We start from the raw sequence: 15,844 nt of genomic DNA on the forward strand, positions 1-15,844 counted from the left end.
AAACTTAATGAAATTTTTCTTTAACAATTCGAAGCCGTGTCTCTGCAGAGATGCCTGTGGTGAACACCAAAAAGTATAAACGAGTACTGTTTGTTGACGAACTCAGCAGGATAGATTCGATTCACTTTGTTTAACAATACGCCATGATCTGTAGACCGTGGTGCCAACTATAAACTGGTGAGAAGTAAAGTTCCCTAAAGATAGACCTCGATAGCAATAAAAGTACACACAAAAACTATAACGAAAGTGAAATCTATTGTACTGATCAGAGTTTTCCCTAGGGCAGCTCTGTGACATTGAGCTAATTTTTGTAGTGCGGATACTGCTTTCCTTTGATTTTCATGTATCAGCGGTCGCAGCGGGTGGTCAGGTGTATGGAGCAAGCAGGAGTGGGGACGTGGCCAGCCGCCAGAGCCGTTCGCACGCGTTCCAGCTATAATGGGCGTCCAGTTGGGCAGCGGGTTTCCTGGAATCGCTGCCAGAGGTCACCGGGCGAGCCGACGGTCTCGCCTCCTCTCCAGAGCGCGGCAAATTGAGTAAGTGTTGTGCTGTGTCAATCGGACGCGCCGCGCGTGTTTCGTGCTTACACACAAGTGCGTCAAAACTCCTATTAAAAGAAAGTAGAAAAGAAAAAGAGATAACAACAACAGAAAGAACTTACGTCTGTAACATTGTATTTCTGTATATTTACTAAAAGCTTATGAACATAAAGGGAAATGTATTTGAACACACTTTAAGAAACAGGTACACAAAGACAGTAAAGGGTATGTGCCGAACACTTTCTTCAAAGGAACGGACAAGTGGGCAACGTATTTTGTTAATGATTCTATTGGAATATAATGTTTATTTACTCCTCTGTAACACAATGTATACTACTGTTATCACAGTTAAACCCTTGTTCTTTATTTCTACAGACAAAATAAGAAATAAGTGTTGAAGGTGGCAACGATACGTTGCTTTTTGAATAACTAATAGTATATTCCCCAGTCGTTTAATTAAGGCTAAAATACATTAAGAATGAATTTTCTCTTTGTAAATAAATCTGTAACCTAAGGAGAAAAGGTAACAATTTAATGTAAGGAATGTATTTTTTTCTGTTCAGATGAAGAACGGTCCAGAGGAATGGTTATATATTGATACGTTTTGATACTTTACGCTCTCTAAGGCATGCTGAAGGCAATCGCCGTAGTTTTTTTTGGATTATATAAAAGTAGGAGATGTGCGCTCTCTCACGTTTTGTTTTCGATGGTTGTTTCACAAATGTGTCACTCTCTTATCTGTAAGTTTTGGTTAAATAATAGCGCTAATTTAATTACAATAGCCGTGTTTGAATTAAGAACCTACGATCCTCTTCCGTTAACGCCAATCTCAATTTATTACGTAGCATTTAGAACTTCTTCAGGCTGCAGCGGTGGAGAGTAGCTGACGAATTGTTTGATGGCCACAGCTGAACGCTACTAGTGTTCAGCAGGCATTTGCTTTATTAAACTTTTATTTTGGCGTCCCTGAGATCTCTTTTACTGATCTTTTTGATAGGTATCTGAGCAATGTAATTACGCAAACTATGTAACTTTGAGATCGGTCACTTGCCATTAAGCAACGCCGTCGGTCAACGTTGTCCTGCTAATCGGCAGAATAGAATTTCATTATCGATAAGTAAACATCTTCTCTGCACCATTCTATCATTTCAGGGGCTTTTCCACAAGAAAAAGTGATAAATATAAAATTATATTTAAAACTATTAGTGACATTATAGCACTAAAGAAAGGGAAATGTACTCTTCTACAATTTTTAGGTTTAGATAAAGCTTTTTACAGTATTGACTGCAATACACTGTTTCAAATTCTGAAGGTAGGGGAGGTAAAATACAGGCAGTGAAACGTTATTTTAGAGCTGCACACAAACCTGATTGCAATTATAACAGTCAAAAGACATGAAAGTGCTGTAATTAGAATTATATTAATACCTTCAGCTGCTGACAGGCGTTGATATATATCAACGGGGACAGGTGAAAATGTGTGCCCCGACCGGAACTCGAACCCGGGATCTCCTCCTTACATGGCAAACGCTCTATCAATCTGAGCCACCGAAGGCACAGAGGATGGCGCGACTGCAGGGACTATCTCGCGCACTCCCCCCGCAAGACCCACATTCTCATCTTGTGTCCACACACTACATTCGTAGTGTCCCACCCCAACACACTCATTACTCGTGGAAGACATTCTAACCAAGTCCCGTAAGAGATCATGGAATATATGTGCATCCACACAGAAGAAGAAGGTAATGGCCGGTATTGCCAGAACTATATACTGATATGGATATAGTGTCTGTTCTTTCGATCATGTTCGTTTCATTTGTCCAAAAATGTGGCTGGGCCGAGACCCTCTCAATTTATTGCAGAACTCAATTAGTCTTCCTCCTCTACCATTCTTACTACCTAGGCCATATTCTCCTATAACTCTTCCTTCTCTTCCATCCCCTACAACAGCCTTCTGAACACCCATGACTGTTAGATTTTCGTCCCCATTTATCGTTATATACTTTTTCTGTCTGTTCATCTTCTGCTTGCGCCGACGGCGTATATACCTTGACTACTGTTGTTGGTAGTGGTCTGCTGTGGCTTCTAATGGGCAAAATCTAATCACTGAACTGTTCGTACTAACTCACTCTCTGCCTGACTTTCCTATTCTTAACGACTCCCATTCCTGTTTTTACATTTTCTGCTGTTCCTGATGCTACCTAATACTCGTCTACCAGAAATCCTTGTCGTCTTTCCAATTCCCAAACACTATATCAAGATTGTGCCTTGGAATTTCCATTTTCAGATTTTCTAACTTAGGCACTACTCTACAATAATCATACAAGAAGCACGTCACACAGCAAAATGTTGAAGCAAAACGGTAATTATGGAAGGAAGCATAGAAATAAAAGTATTAAACGAAATTTAGGAACCAGTGAAGGCCAAACCCGATACAGAAGGCTTCATAATGGTGAACTTCATACACATGTTGCCATCACAATTACGAAAAGAAAAATAGGTTACCATGGTCACAACAAAAGGATGCATCCCAATAAACTTTTAAAATTCAGTTCACGTACTTCACTAAATCAAAAACGTATAATACTTGATGCAAAGAAACTGGAAGGGATATGGAAGAACTCCGAGTTACTCCACGAGATACTGAGGAACGATTGCGACTCTCAAAGAAAATTTAAGATTGAAAAAGTTTCCATTAAAAAACGTAAGAAGACTTGACTCACTTGGACAGAAGAAACAATACGGAAATATCAAAAAGTTACGTGACAAACGTGGAAAAAAAGGAAAGAGAAGCAGTTCAAATAACCATAGCCCATAGTGGTTTATACGAAAAATGAGGAGAAAATAACATGTTTTTTAATTTTATGTTTCCGTTCTAGAGCACTTCTTGTCATCTTGAGTCATATTTGTAAGCCACGAAGCCACCCATATATACTGCCACCTTGTTTCAGAAACACTTCCTGCGTCATAAGTTCTGTAGTTCGCAGCCAGCGGGCAGCTTCCCCCGGTTGGTATGCAGCGCCTGTTAAGCGCTGTGGCCCCTAGAAGGGTACGCAAGCAGCACCCCTCTCCACTGCGCGCAGCCCTGCGTTGTTTACGGCACGTAGCGCGGAGTCCCTGCGGACCGGTCACGTGGTGTCACGTGACGTGACACGGCCAGCCACTCTGCTGCGGGAACCTGTCGCTGTCTCCCCCCTTCCACTAGGCCACCCGCAGCACTCTGCGCCAGCCGCTACAAATTGCCGGCTGAGCTGTAGGCGGCAGGCTGTCACGTCCCGCCCCTCGGGGACCCGATGAATATTTGAAGCGTCGCAGTAGACTTCCACCTAACAGCTAACGCCGTCGTAAATCTCAGCCATAACCGTTACTGAGCCGCCCCACGAGAAGGACGTGCGTGTGGAGGAGAGAGACAGAGATATCAAGGTGTGACCGCCTGGAGGGATCACGACAGGGTACATTGCAAATTCAGTAGCCACGTCCCTACGTGGGAACAGCGCTGATCCGACGCCGCGACAGCCCAGGTAAATGGAGCACAATGCTCAACCTCTTACCGCCTGATCCGTGCTTAGATGGCTGTACCTTTCATTCGTCAACGATTTCTCCTAGCTAACAGCACTTATAAAGCCGAATCTGGAAAAGAATAGAGCATCACACCACTACGTGACTTGTTATTTAATTATCTATCACATTTCGTGTAACCACACGAGCCAGATCTACTTGGACATGAAACGAGGCAGTATATAATTTACGGGAATGTTAATTAATATAAAGAGCATCAAACTGTATTATTTCTCAACGATGTTTTTTTTCGGCGGAATACCGTATCTCCCGTATTATATCATAAAAATAAATCATTCAGATATAGTTTTCAAGATATCTTTCATCCCTACTGAAACATATACAAATATTTTAAAGTGATTGTTGTCAATAATAAGCTTCATTTTGAAAACTTTTTTTAAAAACAGTGTCTGTCTGAAGGTATCATCTATTGATATTTGGAAAAAACATTATAACAACCATGTATAAGTAGCCGTCTATTGACAATGTAGGTAAGTGCATGAGAGCTGTGGCAGTTGTGTACGTTCTTTACGCAGCCGTTGTCTGTCACGCGATTTCGGTCATACACGTCGATGTAATATAAATAGCGCCGTCTACGGGCAATCAAATTTTACGGTTGTGCACAACAACGGTTTTTTGTACTGCGCGAGAAAAAAAAAACGGTTCAAATGGCTCTGAGCACTATGGGACTTAACATCTATGGTCATCAGGCCCCTAGAACTTAGAATTACTTAAACCTAACTAACCTAAGGACAGCACACAACACCCAGTCATCACGAGGCAGAGAAAATCCATGACCCCGCCGGGAATCGAACCCGGGAACCTGGGCGTGGGAAGCGAGAACACTACCGCACGACCACGAGCTGCGGACCTGCGCGAGAAACTGAATTACATCATCGACATTCATCATCGCAAGCAAGTACTATTTACTTTTTGAAGTTACTTATTTATTCCTTAATTGTTCATTACTTCAAAATCTCTTTAACGTTACAGTACACCTCGCCTACTTCAGTACCATTAATCTGCATCCATAGCAATGGTGGGAATATTTACATTCTATTAATTTTCGTTAACAAACGAATAATTACCAAAATTCAAAAACTTTAAAATATCAGCTTTTTTTCCTTCTGTATTTCTGGTTTTCACAATTCCAGGGGTCAGAAATGCAGACCGAGAGCAAGAGGTCCAACCAGAGGCACAGACAAAAAAAAAAAAAGCCAGACAAAGTTGATGAACACTGACCTTGGGATCAGCTCAGCACAACTGCAGACAAAACCGATTCAATGCTCACCGGCAACAGTTAATGCAAGAAAACGAATTTGTGACTCCAACTTACCTACTTCAACTGCATTAAAATATCAGTGCAAGACGGCACCCATATAAACTCCCAAAAACGTATTGTTCTGCCCGTCTTTTCCCTAAATACGATGAAGTGCGAACTTAGACTGTTGGTAATATAGAGCAAATGTTCGTACGTTACCTTGCGAGGTTGTTTGGTGGAGAGTTTATCGATAGTTCAGTTACCATGTCGTTACTTTTTATTAAGTCGTACGGGAGGTATAGGGTACAGATAAAAATCATCGTTGAGAAATAATATGTCTCATGCTATTTTATGCTAATTACATATTTTAGCATAATATTGGATTAATTAATGGTGCAGGATTAGTGATAACTCACTTAGGGAAATACATCATTACTGCTAAATTCATTGATGTGATAAATCTGTGCTTATATTGTCCACTAACCACACTACCTCTGACCTAACCATACACTTTCAAATGATAAGAAAACAATTCGCGATAAACATGGTCTTCCCTATGACTACTAATATAGCAGAACGTCAAATGTTTGAAAGGGCAGTACTTCATTTACCAGAACTTATTTTTTTGCATGGATAATCATACAAGGTTCTTCCATGAGTTTGCACATTCAATGATGTATATGTTTGTGCTACGGACACACATAGCTAAAAAGTAAACGGTGATCATATTATAACTGCTAACATTGTTTTCAAACGAATTTTGTAAAATAAAGAGGTTTTAAAAAGCAAAATTCATCCAACAAGGAATATCTCCTTTTTATACGTTTTACAACTAATCATATTGTATACAATGATATCAGTTTTTACAGAGGGACTGGTAGCTGTAAGTATTATTCAAAACATAATAACTTTTCAGTTAAGTATTTGCTGTTGTGACTGTAGAAAACTTTAATTTTTATTCTTGCTTTTGTGACCATAATAAGAGTCCAGGCTCCATAGACAATCAGCCAGCCGACATTAGGAAATAGTCCACCAAGATGTAGGGACAAGATAAGCGGCAGAGGCTGCCAAGTATGGCTTGTTGATCAAATAACTTAGTGTTTGACTTCCTGCCAGAGGAAGCAGCATGAATCAAACTTGTGCAATGGAAGACACAAACAGCAGGGCGATAGTACAGCAAGAGAGAGTGTCAGTCACGTGTGGAAAAGACTCGTGTGGATCCAAATCAAGTTGTGTGCAGCTAGAAACAAACGTGTCGTGTGGAACTGAAGGCATTCATGCGCAAGCCGACCAATTAGTAACTAGAGTGTCATGTGGAACTATAGGCATTCTTGTGCAATCCGATCACATAGAAATGAAAGAGTCATGTGAAACAAATTAACTTGTGTGCACCCAAGTACATGAGAAACGAAATAAAAGGCCAGGCAGCGGAATAGCTAGTGGCAGAGATTCAGATGCAGATTCAGAGCCAATGCCGGCAGTTTCGAGATTCCGCAGCGAGACACCAGCGGAGCCGAGTAGGCCCATAGCAGCTGATACAGCTGTTAAGACTTCAACTACGAGAAGACGGTGGTAGACTCTGGTGGTCATTCAGGTGCTGCAGGTCAAGTAGGATTTTTAGAGTTTCATTGGAATAGTGTTGAACAGAGGCTGTCAGTCTTTGTCTCAATTACTTAGAGAGATTTCAGTGCTAAACAAGTACAAGTGATTGCTTTGTACTTGTTTCTTATATGTACCGGCAATTAGCTTTGAAGTAGCAAGTCCGAATAAATAGACTGAATCTTACTAAGGGATTTATAGTCCAACACCTCACATAAATATATGTGAGTAAACTTGATAGAAACTAACCAATCTTTCCTGCCTATTGCAATTCTGTAACGTATTTTCAGGAAACTTATTTGCTTCAAACCAAGGGGATTCACTAAATATCATCTCTGATATAAAGGTTGACAGCAATTTATAACCAACCCATTGTCTTTAATGTCCCGATTGCGCTACGCAGTTCGCACTTGCTTCATTCTGGTATAGTGAGGCTGTTCCAGGATGCGACATAGCATTTATTTATTTCTAATTTGCCATATTACTTATCTGTGACTAATCAGAGGAAAGTGAGAATTTTTCACACGTGTCAACTAGTAAATCAATATTGCTATGCGGCTAACTGGGTTACTGACACCTGGTGTCACTAGCAGGTTGCATATCTAAGTCCTCTGAGAGGCCACAAAACTTTTGTTTGCAATATTTAATCCTGGAACATTAGTGGGCAAAAATGTTATATTGCTATCAAACCATTGTAGGGTTTACTACTTCACATTTTATTCAGAGCAAGTCGTAATTTATATGTCGTGTATCGGTTACAGTTATTGTACCTCCAATGGTATGTTACATAACAAACTGAGTACAACATGTTCTGTTCCATACCCAACTGCAATCGTAAATTTTCGAGGATTTAGTAACCTAGGCTTAATACAACTACTAACCGAATTTAAATTTGAAAACGCTGTCATTACATACTCTCTAATAGTTACGACATTATGTTAAAGGTCTAACACACTAAGACAGGTATCAATGTTTAATGAAATTAAATTAAATTAAAAAATATATATATAAAAATGAAATGATTTTGTTTTCAAATGTTACCCTTTTTTAAATTTGTTTTTTTGTTATTTGCTCTTTATTTCATTCAGTACGCACTTTGTTGTAGAACCCCTTGTTTACGTGTGGTAATAAAAATTCATTTAGACAGAATTAAGTACATTTAAAATTACGTCGACTTAGTCAACCCTCTCATGCTGATAAATTCATATTAACTGATTAAGAATATTTAGTTGAGAATTATATCTCTTACATAATTCGGCCTTGGCACACATTTTCTAAATGCAGTGGTTTTTTTTTTAAATATTTACTGAATTCCTTCCCGGCGTTAGCTATGGAACACAAGACTGTCTCTATTAGCAGAAAATGGTTAAATATTGCCAAGCCGACGTTTAGTTATCATTGATAAAACACACTTCACTATACATTTAAGTTATTTGAAAGAACCAACAAATTGTTTAATTTCAACGTTAACTATCCGCCTATGAATGCACAAATGTGAAACTAGTAATAAATTCCGTCAGTCTCTGGATCGCTGTAAAAGAAAAACATTTTCTTAATTCACTGCTAATTTTTATCGGCTCCCGATTTACGGGTTTGGTTAATTTTTCTTAGCGGAACAATTTTTTAAATGTGCCGGCGCTGCAAATCGTTCGGTCGCGGCACAGCCCAGCAACACCGCTAAAAATGCTGAAAATTCTTTAAAGAAATATTGTAGATGACATGGGCAAGCTAATTTACATTAGTAATACACACTTTTGATAAATTATAATGTATTTAGACCACAACAATAATTCAACTTACATTAGTTTGTAATTTCTCCTCTAATGGCGGCTTAATCTAGATACAGACAAATGAAATCTACCCATTCATAAAATGCTACGTCACAGGTTCCTCTCTCTCTCAGCTCTCGAGGAAGAAGACAAAGAATGCACACTATGTATTCCTATCTATACCGTTAATGTCTCTTTGCAATCTGCGGCTGTATTTTACATTTTTGTTATCGCAGATATTGACACATTTCGTAATTACATTATGAGTATAGAAATATTACAATCATAAATACATCGATAATATTATTACAGAAAATATTACAATAATAACGAATGTCCTTTACACAAAATTAAATAATATTTTTTGTTAAATAATTACGGTGTATACAAATTGCTTCATAGCGGCTATATAGTACAATTAAATTTTAGTTTATTAATAGTGTGTGTGCTGCCAGGGAACGTTACAAATGTTAGAAACTGTGCACATGTCTTGAGACAGCGTGACTCACCACGTACAAATACCTATGTTCATCCAGTAGTTGAGAATGATAGCACACAGAGAACTGGAACAAACATTACACATAATTTAAAAACTTTAAGTAATTTTATTCGCTGGTACCCCCAGAAAAATGGTGAAAGGAAAAACGGTTATAGCTTACTACATGTTTGGTGTTCGTGCAGTAAAACTGTCGCCTCAGGTATGACTCCCTCTTTACAACTGCGTCTATTCACAAGACATTTTGCAAACAGTACCCAGATATTAGAATGAAATCATCTGCAACATTGTATCATTGTACGACACTTATTACATAAGGTAGGTCATAAACACTGAGATGCGTAAGAAACTGCCTTTTCCTTAAGAAAAGCGAGAATGACCTTACCTAGGCTATACGCATCCAGTGTTTCGTAATGAGAGCACATTGTGACTTCCAGCAAGCCTTAAGTGTCATTTCAAACCTTTTCTAACGTTTTTCTCGCTTACATGCTTAACGTCAAATATTTAACGCATTAACTCATGTGTAAAGTATTCTGAAGCTTGAAGCTAGCATACATATGGAACTTCGATCCTATAAAGAATCGGGTGTTGCGAGAAAATATGCGAACAAAAAACGCTTTACACAGAAAAGTCCTCAACTTCCGTGAAGAACTTCTGCACACAATAGAAAGAGTGTGCTACATGGAAATCTTTTAATTTGGATATGAATAGTGGGGGCTCATCACTCATGTCTTTCTTTGTTCTCCTACAAATCTATTAAAAATGAAACCTACACCATTGTGTAAAATGCTTAACGGAGAGCACATCGTTTTCCGTTTTACTGAATTAGTTATAACCGGCTTCCTTCAACCTACAACAGACGTACCTGATCTCTCCACACAACTAGCCTGTGGCTTATATGGACTGATGCGTAGTTGTGGCAAAATATATAATGGCGAAACTGAAACGATAGTATAATAACACGTCACATCTACATCTACATCTACATATACACGGATACTCTGCAAATCACATTTAAGTGCCTGGCAGAGGGTTCATCGAACCACCATCACAATTCTCTATTATTCCAATCTCGTATAGCGCGCGGAAACAATTAACACCTATATCTTTCCGTACGAGCTCTGATTTCCCTTATTCTATCGTGGTGATCGTTCCTCCCTATGTAGAACACCAACACCAACACAACACATGTTTACGAAAGAAGATAAAACAGGCTGTAGCGGAGCACCGGGAGGAATGTGGACGTCCAAAAGTGCTTACAACCCGAGAGCGTCGCCGTATCATCGGACTTGCTTGGAGGGAACCTGGTACAAGTGTTGTTCAGACAACGTCCGACAAGACGGTTAGTGTTCAAACTATGCGAAATGTGTTGAATGAGGCTGACATGCATGGGCGCTCTCCCAGTAAAAAAGCCATACATATCGGAAATGAACCGGCAGAAACGCCTGCAGTTTGCCAAGGACTACATCGGCAAGCCTATGGAGTCTTGTAACACCGTGATATTTGGCGACGAATCGAAGTTCAGTGTGTTCGGATTTTATGCAAGAAAGAAAGTTTGGCGCAAGTCGAATACGCAGCTCTACATCGAACACATGCATCCCATAGTCATACACGGTGGGGCGGTATCATGGTCTTGGGCTGTATGGCGGCGTCCGGCGTTGGAAATCTAGCTGTAATCCACGGTACAATCGATCATATGAGATACGTCGACGTGTGGCGAGGTAATTTACAAACTAGTGCACAGACATTGGGCCTTACTGGGGTGTTTCATTTCCAGCAAGACAATGACCCAAAACATACCGCCATGAAAACCCGGGAGTGGTTACTGTACAATGCCCCCATAAGGGTTCTAACACCGCCTCAGAGTCCTGATTTGAACCCCATTGAGAACCTGTGGGCTCACCTTGACACACAAGTCAGGAGAAGGCGTCCGTCCGGTAAAAACGACTTGGAGAAAGTGCTCCTGGAGGAATGGTCGAAAATTACCTCTGATAATACCCAGAATTTAATACAAAGCATTCCTAGGCGTTTACGTGGTGTTATAGATGCTAAAGGGATACACACTAGCTATTAGAAGGCGAACATCAGTGAAGAACACGAACACACAGTCCGATTCATACGCATGTGCAAATACGTTTTCTATGTAGAGGAGCGATGTTTATTTTCATAACACTGTATGTTACTTTACAGACAGGTGATTTGGACATATATGTAACTTATGTAATGTAAGGTGGCACGTGTCTTGGTTCTGTTCTGAAATACATGTTTCGTTTAACCTACAACCACTAAAATGTAACTGTACCAATATTTATTGGTGCGATTGTACGTATGAGCACACAGGAGTCTCACTGCGGTTAGCGCGACCGGTCTTACTGGAATTCCATCATCAGCCGGCGGGATGGGCACTTACACAGTAAACCACTTTTTATGTTAACAAATCGGCTTTCTACGGCTTTTATTTTAATTTCTTAATTCCATGCCACATGTATAGTCGTTCGCAGTGAGTTCACAGGTTACACTAGGTTGGCAATGCCCGCTTACTTACAGTTATATCCATGTTTCTTCAGTTAGGGCCTGTTTACCCAATGTAGCACCGGCTGACTTAGGTAACCCCTCTACGTCTCGCCCGCACGGGATCTCGCATGCTTCTTGATTACCTTGTTGGATTTTTTACATGACTGGTACGACTTTCCCGAACGCAATCAAAGTATAACCTGATTCTCACATCTGTATGTGCCATTTTCACAACAAATAATTTTGTGAAGAATCCCTTTTAGTTTTTCTTGTATTTCGTTCTCCCTGAAGACTGGATTTACATGAATAAACCCGGATCGTGTGTACGATTTTATCCAAATAAAAGATTTGTCAAGTACAACAGGAGCGCATCTATTCATCATGATAAACGTGCTATCCTGAGGAAGTAATATTTGTAGAAGGAAAGTACATGAAGTGGTGGATATACCGAAATGACTCCTATTTCATTAGTGATGACGGCTGCAGGCCTCAGTCTTTGCGATTGCCTACTAAGCGGATGTAAACATGCATTAAGAGCGAGAGAGGAACATAAACGTTTTCCAGGGAACAACCGACGTGGCACAACGGCAATAGTATCTTGCATTATTCCTCTCTGTCGGTACCTCCTTTCAGTATTTATTCAGTGGCGACTCACCAATGACAGCTTATGCTTTTTATAGTTGCACTTATCTGAAAAAGCGCTGTAAAATAATGTAGCCAGAAAGTCTTTCGACACTACTCAGCCGTGCTGGGACAACAGTGGAATCTTGAAAAAGATTCAAACACAGGAATCTAAGCGTCGAGCAGTGAAGTGTAAACGGGAATATAGCAAGTTAGGGTAAAAATACGACGGTTTCGTTTCATTAATTATTTTAATAAAAGTTGCAGCAATGTTGTATTAATTGTTCATGCCATTTCTAGTTTGGTATCGTGGTAATATTGTGTAAAAGAGAAGTAACAGAAATTTTCCCAAAAAATGATTTTGCGTACTCTTAGCGCATGCTGTAGGGTAAGAATACACCGGCCCACTGAAAACAATAATACTGGTTGGAAATAAATACATCGAAAATCACCCCATCTGAGAGTGAAGCTGAAAAAGCGTTTATCGCAATAAATGCAGTGCTGCACTATTGCTTGTTCCTCCTCAAATGAAATAGTTTTAGTGACTAGGCTGGGACGCTCACTACTGGATTTAAGACATTTTCTTACGGCAGGCTTCGAAAACCCGGTGGCTTTAGACGCTTCCTTATTGAGCTCCCATTTTCTACATGGCAATGAGCTCGATGATAGAGTGATTGTATATGACTGGCGAGCTGATGTTCTTGGTCGCTTTCTGGAAAGAAATACCACTATGAATGACGTAATTATATTGGGAGTGTACTCATTTGAGAGTTAGATATGTCTGAAAACCCAACCTCCCAATGATAGAGAAAGTACAGCAAAGTTAGTTTAAGTTGTCTAAGGTGTATGGGTTAATATCCTTAATTAGTAATCAAAACGTCCAGCTCCCTGGTTCTAGACCCGCCATCTCTTAAGTTTTGAATAATATGATCAGCAGTGGCGGCGAAGACTTCCGGCATAAGAAGTGACCCACCTACAGCCAACTGTCTTCTCACGGATGGCGGAGGAGCGGATAGAGGTTCAGGACACTCTCTTCCCCTTGGGGTTGGAAACTGCCCTAAAGGTGGAAGAATCGACAATGTTCAACAGCAAGTGGATGCAGTAGGCAATGAAAACCTCTGTATTAAATACACATAATGTGTTTCCATAGGACATGTGGCCTGTAACTGAAAAAGTGTTCTGATGATCTCTAAATTGGCAAAAGATTCCGGTCTTCTATTCAGGTCTCCGGTTGAAGACTGCCAAGGGGCAGAGGGAGGGGGGTGACTACGAGAAAAAGATTGCATAACCAATGAAAGGCTAAAGTTTTACGAGGCAGGGCGTGGAACGTCAAAAGCTTTAAGGTGACAGGAAAGCTAGAAAATTTGAAAAAGGAAACGCCAAGGTTCAATCTAGTTAAAGTGGTAGTCAGTATAGATAAATGGAAAGAAGACTGGGATATCTGGTCAGATGAGTATAGGATAATACCAATGGCCGGAGAAAATTGTATACCGAGAGTAGGATTCGTTCTGAACAGGAAGGTAAGGCAGGGAGTGCGTTACTGTAAATAGTCCAGTGATAGTGCTGTTCTCACCATTGATGATAGGAAACCAACAGCGACAACGTTAGTTTAGGTACATACATGACCAAATATGGATTGACAGTGAAGGAAAAAAATTCGAAAGTAATGAGAAATAGCAAATTGAAATCAGCGTGAAACGTAACGTCGGGATTGATGATTACGAAGTAGACGAAGATAAAGAATTCTGCAATCTAGTCAGCAAAATAACACCTGCCAGAAGCAGCAAGGAGAGCATAAAAAGCAAACTAAAACTTGAAAAAAGGGCATTCCTGTCCAAAAGAAGTCTGCTGATATCAAACAATGGCCTTAAACTGATATAGGGATTTTTGAGAAATTACGTTCGCGTATAGCATTTTATGGTAGGGAAACTTGGACTGTGGGAAAACCGAAAAAAACGAATCATTTGAGATGTGGTGCTACAGAAGAATGCTGAAATTTAGGTACACTGATAAGGAATGAGAGGGTTCTCTGCAGAATCAGAGAGGGCAGGAACATAAGGAAAACACTACCAAGAAGAAGGGACAGGACGACAGGACATCTGTTAAGACATCAGGGGATAACTTCGTTGGTATCAGAGAAAGCTGTGGAGTGTAAAAACTTCAGAGGAAGACAAAGATTGCAATATATTCAGCGAATAATTGAGGACGTAGGTTGTAGTTGCTACTCTATGTAGAGGTTGTCACAGGAGAGGAATTCGTGGCGGGCCACATCAGACTTCTCAGTAGCTCGGTGACTCATAGAAAAGGTGAATTATGAGGCATCTAAGGCAAACAAACACTAATGAAAAATGCTCGAAAACGCTAGAAAGGACTACAAAAATCAATGTACTGGTTGTAGGGTACAAGTTCGTTAACTGTTTGTTGGTGGATAAAAGTACGTCTAGCGAACTTCCGCCCCATTAGACGTGGACACATCTTCCCCGTTCTACTACTTTCTTTTTCAGCAGTCTTCAGACATCGCACACAACTATAGTTGTGGAGTTCGAGGGCTCTATTGGAAGCTTATAGGCGTTAGTTCCGGTACAGAGTTTATCTAGTTTCTAAATACATTTATGTTCACCCAACACTTAACTGAAAACTCCTCCCACACACGCCATGAAGCCCCAAAGGTACCGACTGACCGCCGTGTCATCCTAAGCCCACAGGCGTCACTGGATGCGGATATGGAGGGGCATGTGGTCAGCACACCACTCTCCCGGCCGTATGTCAGTTTCCGAGAGCGCAGCCGCTACTTCTCAATCAAGTAGCGCCCCAGTTCTGCCTCACAAGGGCTGAGTGCATCCCGCTTGCTAACAGCGCTCGGCAGACCGGATGGTCACCCATCCAAGTGCTAGCCCAGCCCAACAGCGCTTAACGTCGGTGAACTGACGGGAACCGGTGTTACCACTGCGGCAAGGCCGTTGGCGCAACATTTAACTGAAGCTATACGAATTTTACATTACAAAGATACGAAAGTGACGTACTGTATTTTCTCCAGCTGTGTCTACTGCGAGATTCCTGTACAGAACTGAGAAGATTATGAAGTATGCGTTGCCTGGTGGGATAACTGTGAACTTCTGTTTTAGTGATCTGGAAAGTTGATGGGTATAGTTGCCCTACGCGTCTTTTCAAACCATGCTGCACTTTCAAAACGTTTCCCCAAAAATTAATGCTGCACGAGGTAGCCGCGCGTTTCGAAGCACCTTGCTACAGTTCGCCTGGCTCATCCCGTCGGAAGTTCGAGCCCTCCCTCGGGCATGGCTGTGTGTGCTGTTCTTAGCGTAAGTTAATTTATGTTAGATTAAGTAGTGTGTAAGCCTAGGGACCAATGATCTCAGCAGTTTGGTAATATAGGAACTTACCACAAATTTCCAATTTTGAAAAATTAATGAACATGACCATGTTTCCATAGGTTAAACAGTCAAGCAAATGTTTCCATATTATCCCAT

The 15,844-nt window shown here is 40.6% G+C and overlaps 1 pseudogene; it reads right to left on the reverse strand.

Moving 5' to 3' along the window:
* Nucleotides 1–15,203: 15,203 nt before the first annotated feature.
* Nucleotides 15,204–15,321, reverse strand: LOC126261220 (5S ribosomal RNA; annotated as a pseudogene).
* Nucleotides 15,322–15,844: the final 523 nt, after the last annotated feature.

The sequence above is a fragment of the Schistocerca nitens genome, chromosome 5, assembly GCF_023898315.1.
Source record: "Schistocerca nitens isolate TAMUIC-IGC-003100 chromosome 5, iqSchNite1.1, whole genome shotgun sequence".
Lineage (NCBI taxonomy): Eukaryota > Metazoa > Arthropoda > Insecta > Orthoptera > Acrididae > Schistocerca > Schistocerca nitens.